The sequence below is a fragment of the Notolabrus celidotus genome, chromosome 4 (assembly GCF_009762535.1).
Source record: "Notolabrus celidotus isolate fNotCel1 chromosome 4, fNotCel1.pri, whole genome shotgun sequence".
NCBI lineage: Eukaryota > Metazoa > Chordata > Actinopteri > Labriformes > Labridae > Notolabrus > Notolabrus celidotus.
In genome coordinates, this window is record NC_048275.1 from 10,604,678 (window position 1) to 10,625,470 (window position 20,793).

The window sequence follows — 20,793 nt, forward strand, 5'->3', positions numbered from 1 at the left end:
TTTTCATAACTACATCCTGAGAAACCGTAAAAAGTATTTCACCGCTGTGTCGTACCAAAGAATTCTTGTAAATTTGTGTCCTACTGCCAGGAAGAAAGGCCAGAGAAAGTCAGTGAGTGCGTATTATCCAAAGGCCAGTGAGCACATTTAGTGAGTAAATGCCACGTGTAAATGGTTCTACCACGCACCCCTGTACCTCCGCCATGCCATTTTCGCTCCAAGGAGGAAGAGGAAATGAGCCCTTATTTCCCCTCAGGCCATCGGGACCTGGGAGATTGGTTATGTGACTGTATGACTGACAGCTTAGCAGGCTTGTCCCGTGGACTGCCGTCCTGATCGCCCAGAGGGATAAAAGGTATTGATGTTAATAACTCAAGTGGACATGCAGTTATTGCTCAAGTGTTTGCTGTTGACATTTACTTAGATTTGGATGCCAGAGCGCAAACTGTGCCAGGGACAAATTGGTTTGGCAAGACAAGCTAGTTTATTATAGAGCATATTAAAAAAAACAAGAACCAAATCCCTTTGCAGAAGAAATAACGTAAAAACAATTTCACAACAGTTAAAAGACTAAATACATGAGTTGGGTCAGATAAGAGTCGAGGGAAAAAGTCACATTTGGTGGCAAACTATTCCACAATATTTGACCGACTAGTCAAAACGCACTTTTACTTTTGAGCGTGTGAATGAGAGCAGTGTTTGGTCAGATGTTTCCAGGGATCGTTTGAGGAGATACAACCTGGTGATAGTCCATGCAATGTCTGGTTTCAACGATCACTACAAGTATCCTATATATTAACTTTACACATGTTTAACTATGTACCATTAACGATGAACTCTTGTTAGTGATTAAGCCTGGCATACACTGAACAATGATATAAATATATTTCAATCAGGAGAGACACAGTTTGAAGATTAAAGGTTATTTATTACTTAATGAATAATGAAACTTGACAGAAATCTTTGGTGTAAGGACTCTATGGGGATAATTTTGTGAGAGTAGGATGTGTGAATTTGGCAGCAGAAGAAATCCCCCTAGAGTCCAGACACTGGTGGTGGTGGTTGATGAATCCTAGGAATTGAAGACTTGCAGAGACCAGGTGGAGATGGGGAGGTGGAGGGGTGCGCACCATCAATGCGAGAAGGAACTAGCAGGAGAGAGAGAGACACACATTTAAAAAGACAGTAGAAAGTTGATAGGCTGACGATAAGGGCGTGCCACTGAGCTATTGGATGACAGCCGCCGCTGATTAACCAATGACAGCTCCGGAGCAGGCAGCTGGAGCGGTTGAGCTATTGAACGAGGGAGAGGAGAGTTAAACAACTGCTGTGATTGCTTTTATAGTCTTCCTGTGTGAACTTGGTGGAAAGTCAACACTATATGTGTTAAATCGCAACAAAGCATTGACAGTTGTTGAACTGATGCAGACTAACATGAATGATAAATGATGTTGCATGCAGATGTATCTATATTTACTGCTGTGATTTCAATGTGAAGTGATCCAATCAAGCAAAACTGCCTCTCTGCTGAATGCTCGTACTAGGTTTCAAACAGAAAGAGGATTGGGTGAGACAAAAAGTTTAGAACCGTGACTTTGCTTATTTTGTTTTCCTCTTCTTACTCATTCTTCTGCCTCGGCTTTGTTGATGGCGGTGTTGGTGTACTGGGTGACTGATTGGTTGGTCCAGCTCTTTGGCGTAAAAAGAAAAATCTCAGAGTAAAGTTTGGTCGTGCAGGCAGCAGTGGAATGATTCAAATTATTTATAGTGAAAAAGATAGCTGACAGGAAGGTTCTAGCATGGAGGCTGAGGGACAAACTGGTGAAAGACAGGCAGGTATGTGGGCAGATTCAGGATCACAGAAACAAAATATCCTAAGGCCAAAACAAAAAAAAAGAGTCAAACACAGCACAAGACAACTAGGATGACCTGGAGAATAATCAAAGGACATCATCAGGTTCATATGGAGTGAGGCTGATAAAGAAAGTGGATAGAGGTTAGCCAGGAAGGTCAGGGTAATGCAGAGCTAATTAGATGTGGGAACAGGTGTATGGCAGGGGAAGGAGGAAAAGTCTGAGGGCACCTGAGAAGTGAAGGAAAGCAGGAGAAAGAGGAGGACAGGCTGAAACTCTGGGAACTATTTGATCCCTTGCCATGAAATTTGGTACATTCGCCAAAGAATTAGCATGTGAGCAGACTGATATTAGCATTTAGGTTGTAGTGGCAACTTTTAGAAAAAACCTTCTTTTGCCACTTCTGCAGGACGTGATCTTACTGACTTGTGCATTGTAAAATAGGTTTACTGAAAAATTAAAAGAATGCCGTATAAAATTAAACAAATCAAGAATTTATTAAAAATATAGACAAACAAAATTACTTCTCTCGTCGCTATTAACTTATATTTCCACAAAAGCAACAAAACTATAAAAAAACAAACAAAGCTACGGTTGCTCCTTGTCCTGCTCAGATGAAAGCACACATTGCATTGCACTTGCTCAGTTGCTCCCATTTAGCAGCACCAATTACCTGCAGCATGACAATTAAAGGTACATACACTCAAATAACTCTATGGCTCTAACAGCCCCGCTAAGCCCAAGAGTTTATAGACACGAACAGGGGAATCCATAAACAATGGTTTGAGGCTGCTATAAGCACCAAAAATGACACACCACTTGCCCCCACGGCTTCATCTGAAGGTCTAATTCACAAATAAAATTGTGCTAATGATATGCAAGCTGGAAACACCCACAGACCTCTAAAGCTCTGTGCAGTTTGCTCAAGTTTTTTTACCTGGTCATGACAGAGGTGAGCTGCCACATCTCCGCTCTGTGCTGAGCAGAGCTGTGCTGTCCGCTCTCATCCTGACGGGGCTGAATTTTATCCATGAATATGATGAGCTGAGTGGAGAGGGGAAGTCTTTACCATTTGTAGAGTGGATTCATGACAAATGAAACAGACATTTAACAGTTTGTATCCATCTCATATCCTAGAGCACACTAGCAAAAAGCAGATTCATAAGGGAATGTTTCATAAGTGAAGAATTAAATGCACTCCGTTTTGCGTAATGGTAAAGTGCATAGTATGTGCCGGGGGGGATGAGCCTCCCCTGTTTGTTATAGTAATAGTAATGTCAAAGAACCATTAACAGACTTAATGTACAGATATGTTGTTTTAAGGTCATCAATAGGTGGCATTTTGTGTTTGTTAATCTGCTCTCTGTAAGTCCTGAAGTGTTAGATGACTTACATTAAGCTGCTCATGAGTTTCACTGGTCAAAAAATATCAATAAAATCTAAGAACATGTTTATCCCTACGGTTACACCATGACATTTTATTGCAGTAAAAAGCAGCATGTCAGAAGCTTCTTGTTGAGTTTGGGGCTCTACTTCAAAGACACAAACATGTTTTTGAAAGATTCAGTTAAAACTGTCAGCAGCAAATCAGGAAAATGTCAAATATAATTCACTGTCTGTTAGAGGAAAGCTTGCTTCACAGTCTCTTCTGCCAACACAATTCAATAGTTTGCAAAGAAAGTTTGAGCCGTCAAGCCAATACCAGACAAACTGATTCTCTTATCCGTCCAGATCTGGACTGGCAGAGCTCCAGATTCGAAACAAACATCAGCCAGCCCTCTCTATGTGTTTACCAGGCCACTGACCAGCCACCACTTCATCAGTGAAAGCAGCTGTTCCCTCATCCTGCTCCTCTCCACCGACGACCCCATCCTCTCCATGTGTAATAGTCTCCTCTCCTCCGTAGAGCTGTGCAGCTTCCCTCTCATAAAGCTCATTTATCATGAGGAGGGAGAAGCCTCCTCTCCTGGGGTGGACTGGGTGAGAGGGACACCGAGGAGAACTGCTGATGGCTACAGGATAGTGGACTTAAACTGCAGGGTGGCTGCTGTGTGCAGGATAAGGGAAGGGGAGACTGTTGAAAGGATTGTTTGAAAAGAAAAATTGTTTGTAACAGGTGAAAAAACACTATTCTTGAAATCTATTCAGGGTTTATGAAAGAACATTTCTTGCTTTTGTACAACTCCCTGCCATTCCATTTTTTAAATGTGAATTTATCCATTTATTTTTTATTCTATTAAAAGTTCCCGTGATTCACTTCTAGGTTACATTGATTTTGGCACGCTCTGTGGACAAAGCATGATGATTTATGCCTTTTCTAATCTCGTCATGTTCATGTTTAAGTAGAGTTTTCTGACAAAGATCCAATCCTGCTTTTTCAGCAGTCAGACTCATCATTCACAGCTGATGATCCGTTTTGTTTTTGAAGATCATAAAGGGGGCATCAATATTAAATCCAGTCTATTCCATTACCAGCTAAAACCTCTTCACAGGAGCTTTAATGTATTCACCCTAACTTCATAAATTAACTTTAATTGTTTGGCTTTGTTTGTACTTTACTTTGCAGGTATTTTGTCTGGTTCTCATATCTCCAAACTTTTACTTTGTTTGGTGTTCTGGAGTTTTTCTCCCCTGTGTCCATTCAGCTCCCTTAATTACTGATTGATCACACCTGTGTGCCCTCTGTGGAGCTGCAAGAACAAATCCCAGCAAGGCCCATGGTGGCAGCAGACCAATGGGACAGCTTAATAGGCCCTTAAGAGCTGGATATGTAGCATTCACTAGCACCGTGGAGGATGCAGCAACTTCATGCTATCAAGCTTATGAATCCCTTAGTCACAAAGGAGCATGTATACACATAATTGGAATCATATTGTTGGACTCCTGATGAATGTAAGTCCAAAATTCACTTTCCCTTTAGTTTGTTGTGGCCTACATGTACACCAATGACACTTATATGAGTCTTTAGCATGCTAAATGTTGGAATAAATGGTAAATGGACTTGTACTTATATAGTGCTTTTCTAGTCTGTTTGACCACTCAAAGCGCTTTAACACTACTTGTCACATTCACCCATTCATACTCATTCACTCACTGATGGTAGAGACTGCTATGTAGTGAGGGGCCATCAGTGTTAGCTAATCTCATTCATTCACATTCACACACCTCTGATCAACAGAGGGAGCAATTTGGGGTTCAGTGTCTTGCTCAAGGACACTTGGGCATGTGACTGCTGGAGCTGAGATCGAACCGCCAACCTTCTGATTGATAGACGACCGACTCTACCCACTGAGCCACAACCGCCCAGCTAGCACCTTTGCTAGCTGTTAAGCTTGTCTGTGTGGTGTTTGGAGCTATGCAGGTGGGTTTATCAGCATTTGGTTTTCCTGGTAGTATGTGGTGTTGAATGTGTCAGGGTTGTTGAAAGCAGTGAGACTAAAAAAGGATGTACATTTTTAGCCTAAGAAAGATCACAAACAAAGAGCTAGCTAGTATGAGGTCAGCTCTGTCAAGCTCTGGAGTATAGTTTATAAAACTTTAATATCCTCCAAGAGGCAATTTGTGGTACAGCACAGCTTTAAAAAACCCAACAACATGAAAGGTACATCAAACACACACAACAAAATGATCCAAACAACCCATAGTAGCTGTTTCACGGTAGTAGTCAGTGCTAGCCCAATGTGAACAACAATGAATACAAAACAACTTCTACTAAGCTTGTGCCATCACAACATTTCAACACATATTCAAGGAAGGAGTGGATGTAGACCAAGTAAATGCTCAAAGTAAGGAAGAGAGTCTGTGGTGCTCAGAGCTTAAAACTAACTGTGATGAGTGTGCTCTTTTTATTGGGGGTGCAAAAATATGAAAGGAGTAAAAAAGCTACTCTTCTGAAAAAAAAAGCCTTTATTTCTTTGGCTGTTTCATTATTTAAAAAAAGAAGAAAAAAAGAGAAATGCTGGCTTTTTCTGCCAAGCTTGGCTTTGCTTTTAACATGATTAAATAGCTTGACTCTTTGTGTTTAACAGAAGAGCATCTTGTTTTTTTCTTCTAGTAAATGCCAAAGAATTTGTACTGTAGGAATAATTATATTGATTTCTGTCATACTGGCACAACACAGTGAGCGACTGTCCAGACTATGTGCTACTCTGTGTTATTGCCTCCTCTTTGTTCATTTTGAGTCTGAAACATTCTTCACTCACCTTTTATATGTGGGTGTTTATTTCTTCACAGAATTGAGCACAGTGGCAGGATGACCAACCTGAGTGCAAAAAACAATCATGTTTCGTTCCAACTGTTGCCAAAGCTGTGTCAAAAACACACACAAGACAAACATTTTGTCCTCTTCTTTCTGCCTTTTAAGCTTGTTTAGTGTGACATATCAGAAAGTCTTTCATTTTCTTTTGTCTGTCACTCATCCACAAGCTCAAGTTCTGCTTGGTAATGCCTCCTGACTCATCCCTTTTCCATTCAGTGCTGGCTTTGCAGTGTCCTTCTCTTCCCTCCTGGCCCCAGCATTGTATCACTATTCTCTTTCATTCACTCTTTCCTATTCTTCCTCTCTTTCCCTTCTCCTCTGCCGTCTCTCGACATCAGACCTGGGGTCAGCACCAAAGGGAAAACTCCTCTGGCTTTGGATGAAACTTACTCAATTACCAGGTCTAGCCTTTGCACATTAGCAGCTCTGCGTTATCTGCATCATTATGTCCCCCCTATATTGTGTCTTCCTTCTTTAATTCTTTCAGTATTGCTCTTAATGCATTGTGGCACGGGGAATCGGTTCTTTTGTGGAAAATAATTGCAGAAACCAAGGTGTAGCCCTGCAGAAATGTTGTGTTCCTGAGAGGAATAAAAGCTGCTTTAATGTGGAAATTAAAAGCTTCCCAGTAATACCTGTGAAATTAGGGATGCTAGAGAAATGGCTGCTTTAATCAGTTAAATTAGTTAGAAAGCCACACCTTGTCTTATGTATTGGCTGGTAACATCTGCATTTTTCAAAACAAACTTTTCTTTTATTCTCCTCTTTTTCTGTGAAATATCTCAGGTAGCCGACATTAGGTCCCACGTTCAAATGCTCATTTTTACAGCAGAAATAATCATGTTTACAGTCGGGCCCAAAGAACAGTTTCAGTCTGTGCAGCTCATTTATACAGGGGCTGATTTTTTTAGTGTCTATTTATATAAAGGCTACGTGTTGTAGATAGATGTCCATGATTAGGGGCATGGCTGGTTTGATTGACAGTTGGGCACATTGTAGCTGTTTGCCACAAGGCTAAAAGCTGCCCACAGCTCCTCCTCTTTGACTTTTGCTAGGTTGACTGAAAGTTAGATTGAGTCATCATTTCCAATATGACAGCTGACATTGATGCACGTTAAAACTCCCCTTAGAAACCTCTGGATTACGTCACAGAGACTCTGTTTTATACGGTCTATGACTACAATTAAACACTTCCTCTACTGCAGGTTGTTTACATTCTAATAGATTTATTGCGCTCTATAATAAGGAACATTTTGATAGAATAAGTCTTACATACTTTATCTTTAATGAAAAACAGTAGCCAGATAAGAACAGAGAGGAAAGTTGGCTTTATTTTTGAGAAGTCAGTATACTTCGAAGTTCTTGTTGGATTGTTGACCAACTTCTTAAGATTTCATACTCAAAACCTTTCAAACGTGCAAGTAGTGGAGCTGCACCCCAAACCAGCGTCTCACAGAATTCCCCCCCTGTTTGATCAGGTATGTCAAGGTGAGAAATTATACAGGTTGCAGCTTCTCTCTCTCTGGAGCGCTCTCTCTTTGTAGGTATTTCTACTACAAAGTGTGTTCTGTTATCCTCATTTTAATGGTTTTCATCTCAGCTCTCTCTAACCGCAGACTTTTATTTGACTTTTGCCTTTTAGAACCTGCACAAACATTTGAGACTACCTCCATTGGATTCTACTTTGCATGACAACAAAAATTTTATCTGAAAAGGTCATGTACTCCTTCACTTTAGGACTTTGGTATTTGTATCACTTTAGAACATGAGTTCACTCTTCAGGGAACAGAAACAGTAGCTGTGATCCGTCTCACTGAGATCACACTGGGTATTTTTTAACTATTTAAAGAAACAGTATTATCGTTAAATCCTTGACAGTCCTGAAAAGTCCTTCCCTATCACAGAATGGGCTGAGGGCATTTTTGTGCTGAGGACACTGAGCACTGAAGACCCTGAACTGTATGTAATAGCAAATAAGTGCTTTCAGTTCTAAAAGCAGCGTGTGTCGACAAAAGCCCTCCGTGTTAAAAATTAAGCCGATTCAGTAGTGCAAAAAAAAGTGCAGTTTCTTGAGTGTCCACTTGAGGCTAACTCCAAAGGCCAACGGGTCCCCTTTAATTCAATAAACTGTGCATTCGGTGAATGTTTTGGACACTAACCTGCTTAGTGACTGATATAACGGGGAAGTGGGTGGGTGCGTTGTAGCCAACAACTATGATTTATACCATCTGTTCCTCTGTTATTGGAGTCACCATTTCCACCATCATCATTTAGCTTCATAACACCTCTTCAGCCCTTGATGTTACTAAGACTACGTCCATGTTTCATACGGTCTATAACTCCAACTTAAATTAAAGTTATGTTCATGGGAGTAAAGGTTAGGATGCCTCTGGTTAATCCTGTATCTGTGCAGCCGGCTCACACTGAGCGATGCTCATCTTCTGTGGCTCTGTTCCATCACTTCGCTCTGTTTGACCTTCAGCTTCACTCCAGGCTGGGAAGTTGCTGTTTTCTGCCCTCAGACACAGAGAGGATTAATCTCACACCTTTATGACTGATTTCACACTAGATTAGAGAATTTCCTCCACTACTCTTTTTCCTCACCTTCCCCCACGTTTCTTAGCTGAGATGGAGGGTGTGAAGCTCCAAACACCTCCGGATTAGAAGGAGGGTCTGCATTATGTAACACATGCACCTGTGTGTGTGTGTAGGTGTGAGTGCATGTACATGCACATCCTATGATGTGTGCTGTTCATGGATCTATGGTCATTAAGTGTTTGTTAGCAGAGCACTGTAAGGTATGTGTTTGTGCGCAGGTGTGCCCCAGCAAATGTAAACCTCCAGAGGAAAGTCCATGTTTGTCTGTTTATTTGTGGAGTAGATTCATCTTCTAGATGGCACATCTGTTTCTCTGCATAGGTCACTGTGCACGCTCTGGATTGGTTGTTCCTGTGGTGTGCAGATACAGTGAGTGTGCACGTTTTAATGCCTGTGTGCAAAGAGTTAAATCCCTGACCAGCAGTAATTGCATGTATATCGATACCCAGCAGCTCAGCCAGCTTGCCTCAAACCTCTCGTTGTGGGTGAGATTGAACCTGACTCATCAATGCTTACTAAATATAGAACCAACAAGCCATAATCCATCAAATACTGTACATGCACCAGGCTTTAAACCCTCCGGATCTTCTGAGTATTAGCAAATCATTTCTGAGGGGAAAGTTGCCGTTTCCTCTCGCCTGATATTTCAGTCACACAAAGAAGCTCGTCTGTAATTTACAATCTATCATGATTGTGCAGCATGAGTGTGTGTGTGTGTGGGGATGCCGGCGTGTACGTGTCACTTTGAATGCTGCTGCTTGTTTGCGTGGGGGATATTTTTTTTTTTCCTCAACACGTTTCTTGTGCTGTCAAAGCACATTGTGTGTGAGTGATTACCTGTCATCGCAAGCCTTGAGCTCTGCTTACTCCCCGATCACGCCACTGCTGTTGCTTTTCCATCTCTCTCCCTCTTTATCTTTCCTTTCTAACCCCTGCCAGCTCTATTTCTCTGCTGCGGTCACATCCCTCTCTATGTTTCTTATTTTCTCCCTCTCTTTCAGTCTGTGTATCCTTCCAGAAAGGTGATATCAGGGTCTTGAGGTCTGGTGTTACTTTGATCTGTTTATTTCTTTTTTTCATTTGATTCCTCCCTGAAGCCATTCAGCCATGAAACAACCAATGTAGATCTTCATGAAATTCCTGCCAAGCCTGGCTACTGCTTCCCTTTGTCAGACATGAAACAAGCAGGTCTCGAGGTTCTGCTGAGCATGACAGGTCTGCATGAAGTCTCCCTCTGAGTGGTTTGTGCACATATCTGCCTGAAAAAAACAGCCTTTTATGTGTGTTTGGGGCATCAGGGGCATGCTGTGCACTGTGGGATGATGGTGCTCTGTCCCTTTGCTTTTTGAATTGCTAAGTTTTATTTTGAATATTTTTCTTCATTTCTTCTCTGACTTGTCTTCTTTCTATTCTCCTTGCAGCGTGATGAGTTGGGGCATCAGGATGTGAAAAGTTGTCTTTAAATAATATCTTTCTAAACACTGTGCCTGAGACTTTGGCTTGGATCCAACTGTGTGTGTGTGTGCTGATGCATCTGTATTAAGATAATAAATGGCCTCAGCTCTGCTGCTCTAATCAAACATAAATATCTGCAGCTAATGGGAGTGCAGTGACATTGTTTTAAAGATTGTGAGGACCGCCCTGCGCCATAACACTCTTACTACAAATCTCTGCCTAATGGCTGCTTGGACTATTAATAAGTCGGAATCTCATTACTGTATGTGTGTGAGCCTGTAGGTTTATAAAATACAATATCATTACTGTGAAATTAGTCAGAAAGATTGTTTACCCTTTGGCAAAAGCAAAACAGTAAATCTTGTCTCTGTGTGTGTTTATGTGCCAAAGTTTGAGAGAGCTAATTTTGAGCGTTGACCATTTTGTGATGTTGTGCGTCAGAAGAGCTGTCTGAACCAATCGGATGTGTGTCTGATTTTGTGACTGACGCTGCCTCTGATGGTTTGAGACCTCTTATTGTCTGTCGGGTAAAACATGTCACTGTCTGCGTTGAACAGGGTCCTGTCAGTTCTTTGCTTGATGCAAGGTTAAAGCAGGGTGAAGGAATGTGTCCGTGTGAGATCCTCATTAAGGAGCGAGCTCTGTAACAAGACTTTTGGATCTGGGCAAATAGTCCTTGAACACATAAAAGAAAAAGTTAAGCTCTTTTTTGATGCAGGCGGTTAAAAATTGTAAAAGGACCGGTGTGTGACATCACTAATGACAGCTGTAACTCATTTAGCTCCTTTAGTTCTGGGGTTGCGTCACTTTATTAGTCAGAAGCAGGCGGTATGGATGTTTATATTTCATCATTATCCTTTCAGGGACAAAGAGAACAGATGATGACAGAACCTCATCCCCACTCTGACCCCCTGAGGCCTGCTGGAAGAGAATGAGCGATTATTTCATAGACAGTCAAATATTCACTTATTAGCCACAGACGTGAAATGAATAGCCACTGTTATATTAGTGCGCTTCATTACTGTCACTGCTCAGTATGTCAGCATGCCTCCTATAGAGAAGTAGTTATGTCACTGTGAGAGCAAAGCCCAATTATATGTGCCAGCAAGCCATTAAATATCTGTAATAGGGAAATTAACTCACCTGTGGGTCTGTCTTCTCTGCTTTTTTCTTTTTATTAAACCAGGAATCGACTACACTACTAGAATTTAATATTTCTGGGATAATTCACTGCATTGTTATTGTGTTTCTTCACATTTGCCTCCTGTATAGAATAAGATTTTTTTTTTACCATGTACTGTATGAAGTATTAACAAACCGTAAGGTCAGCAACAGAGCAGGCAGGGTCGTTTGTATCCTCCAGGTTATATTATTAAATCCACAACTAATGTTTCTAATAAAACTAATGTAACTGATCTTAGAAGATACATCATGAAATAGGGAGTACCTCCACTGCATCACCAGCAGTATAAATCTGTTATCATTCATAACTTCTATTATTTATACTTTGTTTTTGACATCAGAACAGCACACTTTGATCACACTCACTAATAAAACTCGTCATCAAGTTCGTATCACGTATGACAGGAATCACTTCAACAGCTCCTCATAAACTGACAGACAAACTTTACACACCAGTAGCCCATATTCAGCAAGAGACAGAAACCATCTTTGTCCTTTATTAAGTTACAGTCAACCAAATGTGTTCCCATCTGGCATTCAGGAAGCCTCACACCACACAACTGAAAGATGTTCAATGACTCAGCAGTCTGTTGACTGAGGCTACTTGTAAATACAAACCCATCCGTCTATCTCTCCCTGTAAACACATCAGTTATGGAGTAAAGTTTGTTTTTTCAGAGTTTCAGTCTATGTTGGTTGTCAGTGTCATCCTCACAGTGTAGCATGTTAATAAACACCGGCATAAGAGCAGTGCAGTCGATGAGTTTGAAAACACAGGATGCTTTTCTGTCACTTCTGTTTAAGTAGGTTGATTGGACCGGGTCGTCCTCTCGCCCCTCTCCACTGAATATCCAACTTTCCTAAAGAAAATAAGTTTTGAGATGTTTGCAGCTATGACTGGTTTTGACATTGACTGGATTTACATTAGCTTCAACAAAATGGCTGTAATATTTCTATTGAGCCATTCAATACAACTGCAGAAGAAAACATAACGGAAGCCAATGATGCTGTAGTATATTTAAGTTCACTCAGGAGTGGGGTTGCAAAGGGGTGGAAAGTTTTCGGTAAATTTCCATGGGAAGTTAAGCTGGGGAATTTTAGAAATATTCCAAATTGGAAACTTTCCATGGGAATTATGGAAATTAACTGGGAATTGAGGGTAATTTAATGGAAATGTATCATATCCAAGCATAAATATTTGTTTTGTTACAAGTAGGCCTCCATCCAAAATAGAAATCATCTGTGCATGTGATGTAGGAATGCACTGTGCATGTAGGGGGCGTGGTCTCAATAGCCCTGCATTAAGCAGTGTGCTATGTGCATGTAATTGAGGAATAGCATAGATATTCAACTGTACTTGCATGAAATCTGGTTGTTTTAGTCAGGATTATGCTAAAATATATTTCCCCCAACTATATTTAAGTTCCCAAGAAGAGCCAACCTTTATTCCCATTAATTCCCATGCAAAGTTTCCAACTTTGAAAATTCCCAGAAATTTGCAACCCTAGTCATCATAAAGTCTAATCCAACATTATGCACAGTTAAATCAGGAATATAGAGTGAAAACATAAAGACTGCTTCTTTCAGGAAACATTAAGGGTTTAAAGTTTTACAATATATGATAAGAGAACCCAAGCAGTGCTACGTAGCCTGATGGCTCATTGCTGGGGAATATTGGACATGACTGCTGTTGGTTGACTTAAATATAGTCACATGTACACAGAAATGAGCTCAGCATTTTTTTTTTATCAGGCTGGTAACGTTGTTATGTTGTAAAGTTGGGCATTTCAATATGAGACTTTATAGAGATTGAATCACTTTTCACGCCACCCTCAAGTGGACACTCCAGGAACTGCAGGTTTTGGCATTTTAGCATTGGCACTTTTTAGCACCATTAGTAGAAGCTTCATCTTGTCAGATTTATCCAGGCTGCATTTAAAGTTGTCACACTAAAACTTTCATAGACTGTAACATACTATTCTGCTGTTCAAACAACATTTGGTGTGATAAAGTGGTGGTTTGGTGGTGGGGGAGTGAGCTCCTCTGGAGTATCCCTGTATGATGATTTCACTCCCCCGTGGGAGGAAACAGCAGGTCGTCTGAGACGGCTTTGCTCTGCACCTCCTCTCAGCGGGTTCAGGGTGTGCTGAACCGAAAAGTAATGATCTGATGGGATTCTGTGTGAGGCGAAGAGATGACATTAACACAATCCTTAGGGAATTTACTCAAACTAAGGTCACATTAGAGACATATGTATACATATATATTGATCTTCACCTGCTAAATGCTGTTTCCCTTCAGATGTCAACAGCTCTTAAGAATGTAATCAAACTCTCAGTCAGAGGAGGATTCGTGTGGGATGTGAAAAAATGTCTCTCCTACTCTTTCCAATTGTCTTCCACTCATCCCATGTGTATCCTCTATGGCTAGGTCATTATAAGTCAGAATACACACCCATACACACACAGCTGGCATTTATGGACAGATGGAAGCCTTGGGGCAGAAGTTTGCTCACAATCAGGCACTGGATGGGGAATCTATTTTCATTCCCATGTGTTGATCAGGGACACGATTTGAATAAATTAAAGCAATGACACTTCACTAGTTTGTTATGGTATCGACCGCTCAGAGTAAATGCCAGTCTTAAGTGGGATGACACACAGGGAGGCGGCTTTGTGGCCGACAAAGCACATTGATTCCAGAGCCCACTGGTCTTTGAATCGATAGACCACAGGTAAGTTTGGAGCCGAGCGCTTTCGCAGAGTAATTGTTAAATGGAATGAATAATCAAAATGAAAAGCATGTGAATATAAATGAGTGTCCGCTGTGTGCTTTGGTGGTGCCTTGGTTGACCACTCAGCCTGTATAAAGCCTGTTTGTGGTTTAACCTCAGGGCAATGTAAACAGCAGAAACACATCCATGTGATTTTTTTTATGCTTAAATAATCAAAAGAATCCCCTCACACTGTCTTCATACTTATCTCTCACAGTAAACACACTCTTCACACACCTGATGAGTTAATACCCTGAAGAGCTCTCTGTGTAAGCATGCCTGACTGTTTTCCTTTCCTGTATGTATACAGTGAAGGTTAGCACATTGCTACATTACTACTACATTAGCAGACCAGAGGTCATTGGTGTGCTTCAGTGACTGACATAATGAGTAACCATGGTTTGTAGTTTATTCATGTCTCATACTGTACTGTATGCATGACTGCCCTGATGAAGTAAAGATTACATAACTTCTCAGTAAGCTGTGAAAAATGAAACCCAGCATGCATTAAGTTGAAAGGGTTGAAAGGAGATATCACCTCTGACACGTAATAGCGGATTAAAAGTAGACTTGTTGGAAATTTGATTCGTTGAAGGAACAAAGAAGGAGAGTCAAGAAGAAGCAAGTCAGCCTATTAGTCAAACAGTAGGTACATTTACATGGAGCGTACTATTCTGGTTATAAACGGTTCAAAAACCTTAACAGGATAAAAACACTTTATATAAACACCTCAATCAGAAAAAAATCAGGCCCAAACTAAATGAAGGTGTGTTCGCTTTCAGAGGAGTAACTTAAACTTTTTCATAAATTGATCAAAATACAAATTTTCCCATGGAAACAGTGTTTCAGATTGTCCTCCTGCTGTGTTTTTTCTGTGCATGCCCAACGTCTTGCGTCACTTATAGAAAATGACTGCTTCAAAGTCGAACTGGATGACAACTTTTTGAGTTTAAATTATAATAATAATAATACATTTTATTGATAAAAGCACTTTAAAAGTTTCTCCAAGACGCTTTACAAGAAAATAAATCATACAATAGAAAAGCAAAGGAAAGCAAAGCAGCAAAACAAAACAAGATAAAACAAAAAAAACAACAAAAATCAATCAATTATAGGTTAAAAGCCTTTGTAAATAGCTGAGTTTTGAGTCCGGATTTGAACTTGGTAAGTGAGGGAGAGAATCTGAGGAGTTGGGGGAGAGAGTTCCAGCGGGGTGGGGGCAGCGACAGAGAAGGCCCTGTCCCCCCAGGTTCGGTGCTTGGGTTTGGTGAGAGGGGTGAGGAGGTTGGTATTAGTGGAACAGAGGTTGTGGGAGGGATTGTATGGTTGCAGAAGCTCGGTGAGTTAGGAGGGAGCTAGATTATGGAGGGCTTTGTAGGTGATGAGGAGGATCTTGTACTGTATTCGGGAGGTGATGGGAAGCCAATGGAGGTTCTGGAGGACTGGGGTGATGTGGTCTCTGGAGCGGGAGTGAGGGAGGAGGCGTTATCAAAATGTCTAAAGTTATATCAAAAAGGCAACTGATCTTGGCTGAAGTTCTTCAGGAAGTTTCACCTGTCATCTAAAATGTTGTCTCCCTTTGACTGAAATTATTGATTGATCATCAAACTAGTTCCTGATTGAGTGTCTGTAAGTCTATATGATTAATGGTAAACATATCAGCAATCTCAAGCACATCCTAATAGACCCAGACACACAGATGAGCAAAGACGGATAATCTCAGATGATTCTCTTGTATTTTGATCTGCTCTTGCTCCCACGTGGTTCCTTTATTTAAATAGATTTCATTTTCATTCTCTCTGGCATTGAATGGTGCCATGACTTACATCTGACCTCTTTAAACGTGATTGTTTTCTCTATGCTTGAAGCTGTGTGTGTGTCTTTGGTACTCATCTGCCGGCATATCTCAGCTTGAACCAAGGACACTTCTGTGAGTGTGTGTGTGTGGGTGTACTTGTGAGTGCTCCCTTAATTTAACTTCTCACTCAAAGACTCATTCACTGCTCTTGCCTGATTGCTCTTTGTTTTCAGAGGAGTGTAAGCCACATCCTAATACAGTAAATCACAGCTACTATCAACGCACCACTTGAAGTATTCAGTGTAATTCTGCCGGGCTCGACCTCACTGAGGAGGAAAGCTCTTGCCAAGATTAGCGGTAAGAGAGCTCTTCCTGACTATGATGTGTGGTGAATAAAGCAGAGGCTAATCCTCTCTCCATAGCTGCTGTTGGCTAGATGGCCATTTATGGGTGGCTCGGTCTGTTGTGCTCTGTTTCCATCTCCTCTGTTAATCCGCAGGCAGCTCAAGTGGTTGATGAGACGCCTCAGCGCTCCTCAGCATAAACACAAACAAACCAGCACATTCACTGGCAGCCAAATCAGCCTGAGCATAACGCACTCTGCATTCAAATGCCTTTGTGAAATGCCTTTGTTTGTGTACTGCTGTCTATGTATGTGTGTGTGCTATATGTAAGAATGAAAGTGTGTGTATACTTTGTACACAAAGAAGTAATATCCTCCAGTATGAGTCACAGGGTGGAAATTAAAGCCTGGGATGATCCCTTTCTCAATGAGAAAACACTTCATTTTGACAGATCATTAACTAGACATTATCTTTCATTAGGCGCCTCTGCATTACTTATTCAACACCCTTAGGACACACAAATCCAGACGTACACACACACACACAACCACACACGTAGACACAGCTACACCATGGACTTATCGGATACGATGCACTTGAAAATCTGCACTCAAAAACATTTTCTGTGTCGCTGGATTTGACACTAACCGGAAAAATATTCTGACCATGAATAAAAGTCGTCATGCCGCTTGCTCTGGTCTGACTTATCACATTTTTTCATACACCCAGATCTAATTTCTGTAGAGCCCATTCATCTCATTACTTTCCACTGCTATCAGAGCGTACGGTTCACACAGCCACTTTACAGATGGTCACAGTAATTAGATTGACAACAAGTTTTACAAGAGAAGAGCAGATAAAAAAAGAGAGAAGCTCTTAAGAGCAGCATGAGAGAGGAAATCATCACATCATGGAGTGTTAATTCAGATGCCTGCTGCTGTTGTCTCTCACAGTGGAGACAAGTGGAGAGGAAACCACAGCAAAGCTAGCTCAACAGCCCTCTCAATCGTTGTGTTGAAGTTTGACTTCATCAAGGTGTAAAGTGCAAGCAAACATAATGTAAGCTAACATAATATAATGAATATAAAACCTAATGTATTGTTATGATTACTACTACCTAGCTAACTGTATTGTTTGTAACAAAGTGAATATTAACATTAGCTGTGGGGCTAGCTCATAGGTTCTTTCTTGGGCTGTCAATCGATTAAAATATTTAATCGCAATTAATCGTCTGATTGTCCATAGTTAACTGGCAATTAACTCCAGCTGGACTCCAGCGGCAACAGCTTCTACTACTCACCTCATCACTATCACCTCTCTCTCTTATTCTCCTCTATCCCTCTTTCAAGACCCATGATGGCTGTCTAACATGAGTCTGGTTCTGCCTGAGGTTTCTGCCTGTTCAAAGGAAGTTTTTCCTCTCCACTGTAACTAGCTAAATACTGTGATGTGCAATGCTCATGATGGATTAAGGTGGGGTCAGACTGAGTCTTACCCTGCCTTGAAGTTGGGTCTCTGTTCATAATTTGACATAGTGGTCTAGACCTCCCACATTTTTTTAATCTGTTCTAAATGTACCTTTAAAGGGATAATTTTTCAAGTTTTAGATACTCTTATCAACATGGGACAAATATGCTTGCTTTATGCAAATGCATCTTTATTATTATTGCAGCAATCCAAAACAATGACAAATACTGTCCAGAACAATCGCCACACAACATTCAAGGTACTGCATGCTCGAAAAATATGCTGAAAGGGCATTTTGACCTGAATGTAACATTACTTAGTAACACTACCACCATGTAATATCCAACTAACTAAACATCCTGTTTTTTAAGCAGCTCTACACAAAGTGATTGAGCTCATGCATCACAACAACAGACGCATTGTCCATGCGTCTCTGTTGCAAAGTTTCCTGTGTGGTCTGCCTCTGGCAAGGGGGGAGGGAGCTCTCTGCTGCCGCTGTATGCTTGGCCAGCAAGTGGTATTTGAGACTCGACGTACTCCAGGTGGTAACTGAATTCACATCGACAGTAAATGCAGATAACTTTGGTCTTGTCCAGAGAACCATCTGGCAGTGCTTTAAAGCTGAACTTGCCATTCAAAACACCCTCTTTATTCATTTCTGCTTATCATCCACAATGTTATGTTACTGCTGTATCGATTCCTGATTTCCCAAACTACGGGGCGGGCCGAGGGTCATACACAGAATGTGCGCACATTAATCGTGCGTCAAATATTTTAGTGGCGTTAAGGAGAATTTGAATTAACTCGTTATTATCACAGCAATTTTGACAGCCCTAGTTCTTTCATATGTTGTTTAAATTGAATGATTGCCTGATGTCAGTCCAGATTTTCACCCGCAGTTGTGTTTTCAGTGCCTCAACAATCTAGAAGCTTTGAAATGAAACTGATAGCAGGTCAGATAAGGAACATTTATAAATCTAGTATGAATTACTCTTAGGTGACACTGAAATGACAGATGAGTATGACATGGAAAATACTAAAGAAGTTGGAGTAAACAGCAAGACTAGGAGATATATCCCATTTAGGTGCCTGAAATCATGCCTGTCTGTATCCTGTTACTGTCACTGTGCTATGCCTCAACATATCAATAGTCTGCCCATGAAGATAGCTGTCCTTTTTAACAATAGTATCAGCGTTACAGTTTTTGTTGCAGACTGAAAATGACCCTCCGGCAACATTAATGGGACAACACATTTCGTGGAAGTTTCCGCCCCGCCAGACTCCATCCATCTGTCTGCGGGGCACATCGGCACTTTTCCTGTTTACTCTCTCCATCATATCCCACATCTACCCACCAGCCTCTGCTCTCCATCCATCTCTGCAGCCGGCTTTTTTCAACCCACGCCTATAAACCTGTGTGCCCGCCCTGACCAAGCACACCCCAGTGATCTATCAGAGGGTGATTTTATGGGCTTTCCCCCCCTACTGATGGCCATTTAGCTGTCCTCACCCAACCCAGGACCATTTGTTATTGTAAGTGTTTGTCCAACACATTCAGGCTGTTTGCTTTGACGGCACACAGATGAAAAATGACGACTCTTTATGGAAAGTTATGACATATCATTGCATTGGCGGATCAATGACACATCAGGGAAATAGGAAGTGATAATGAGATTGTAGTGAAGGATATTTAATAGATAACAGATGGAGATAAGGATATGATGACAGGTTGAGATGTATAGCTATGTGGAAAACAAGGGCTCTGGACTTTAATCCCACCTCTTTCTCTGTCTGTTGTTGACTGTATTGGCTTTCATGGAGGGCTTTAACTGGATTCTGTGCGCTTGGTTGCTGTCGCTGCTTCAATAAACAAGCTCGGGTTGCATTTCCCTGATAGAGTCGCACATACACACCGACAGAGCTAGAACAACAGGCTGTGTTACCTTTCAGTCAATTCCCTTTGAACATCCAGTGAAGAATCACTTTGAAGGTTGCCTGTTGTGCCATCCTTAGAGGGTTGTAAAATGTAAGCTGTGTGTTTCTGTGTACATTGTCTTTAAATTCCAATGTTGTTCTCATCTAGAATGACCGGACTGAGAACAATACAATCAGGTGTACGAAAAGCAAATCAATTTGAAGTTTGTGGCTTGTAGCGTAACAGCGTCTCGGCCCACTAAGCATCTGCTTCTCTTTCACTCTTGGGTAGAGAAGGAGGTACATCTGTATTTGTGTAAATACAGACGTGTATGACTCCTGAACTAGAGCAATACAAGGTGTCCTCTCTTTGGACAGAAACTTTGTAGCACAGAGATGTACTCTTTCACCCCCTGCTACCTAAAGACACTTTGTGAGACCACTTTTCATCAACACCATTACCTTTCTGTTTGTATTTAGAGCACCTTTAACCTTTCGTCCTGAAACACAGCAGAGAAAGGAAAGAAAACTAGAGGCAAGAGAAACTGGAGTGTTGAGCTATCAGTCCTCATAGCTGTAGGTGAGCTGGGGCCACCCAAACATCTACACATACATACATATAACCAGAAATACACTTGTATGTACAGACAGGGTCCTATGGGTAGGCACCCTGAACAGTTGGGGATTCGGGGCCATGCCCTGCTCAATGCTCAGGAAGTGAACCTTTCTAGCTACCAGCCCTATATTCATACTTTGGTTATGTACCAGGACTTGAACCATTGACCCTCCATTTCTCAAGCCAAGTCTCAACAGACTGAGCCACTGCCACCTCAAAATAAAAAGCCACTCTCGAGTCAGGGTTTGTCTATTTCATAGCTGGGCAACATTACATGCTCTGTGGAAGGAGACCTGTTCCCTCTTAAGATATAAGAAGAGCATTTTAGGTTATAAAAACACAACAACATGTAACCCCCCATGAATAAATATAAATATAACTTGGGGCTCCATCAACCAATTTGTGCTCCACTAACCATATCAACTCATACTTTAATTTTTTACAATAAGGACTTTTTTACAAAGTCACAATTTTAGGTAAAAAAAAAAAGATGCATTTAAACTGTCAAAACTGCATTTAATGTCCCAAGAAAAAAA

General features: G+C 41.1%; 1 protein-coding gene across 2 annotated transcripts in view; it reads left to right on the forward strand.

Moving 5' to 3' along the window:
• LOC117811168 (Kv channel-interacting protein 2-like) overlaps nt 1-20,793 on the forward strand; it is a 191,725-nt gene that overhangs the window by 20,419 nt on the left and 150,513 nt on the right. Inside the window, exon 2 of one of the 2 annotated variants that reach the window (XM_034681260.1) lies at nt 3,650-4,745. The exons of the other annotated variant lie outside the window; for it this stretch is intronic. The gene's annotated coding sequence lies outside the window, so the exon portion shown is untranslated. The remainder of the gene's footprint in view (nt 1-3,649; nt 4,746-20,793) is intronic. 2 annotated transcript variants of the gene reach the window in all.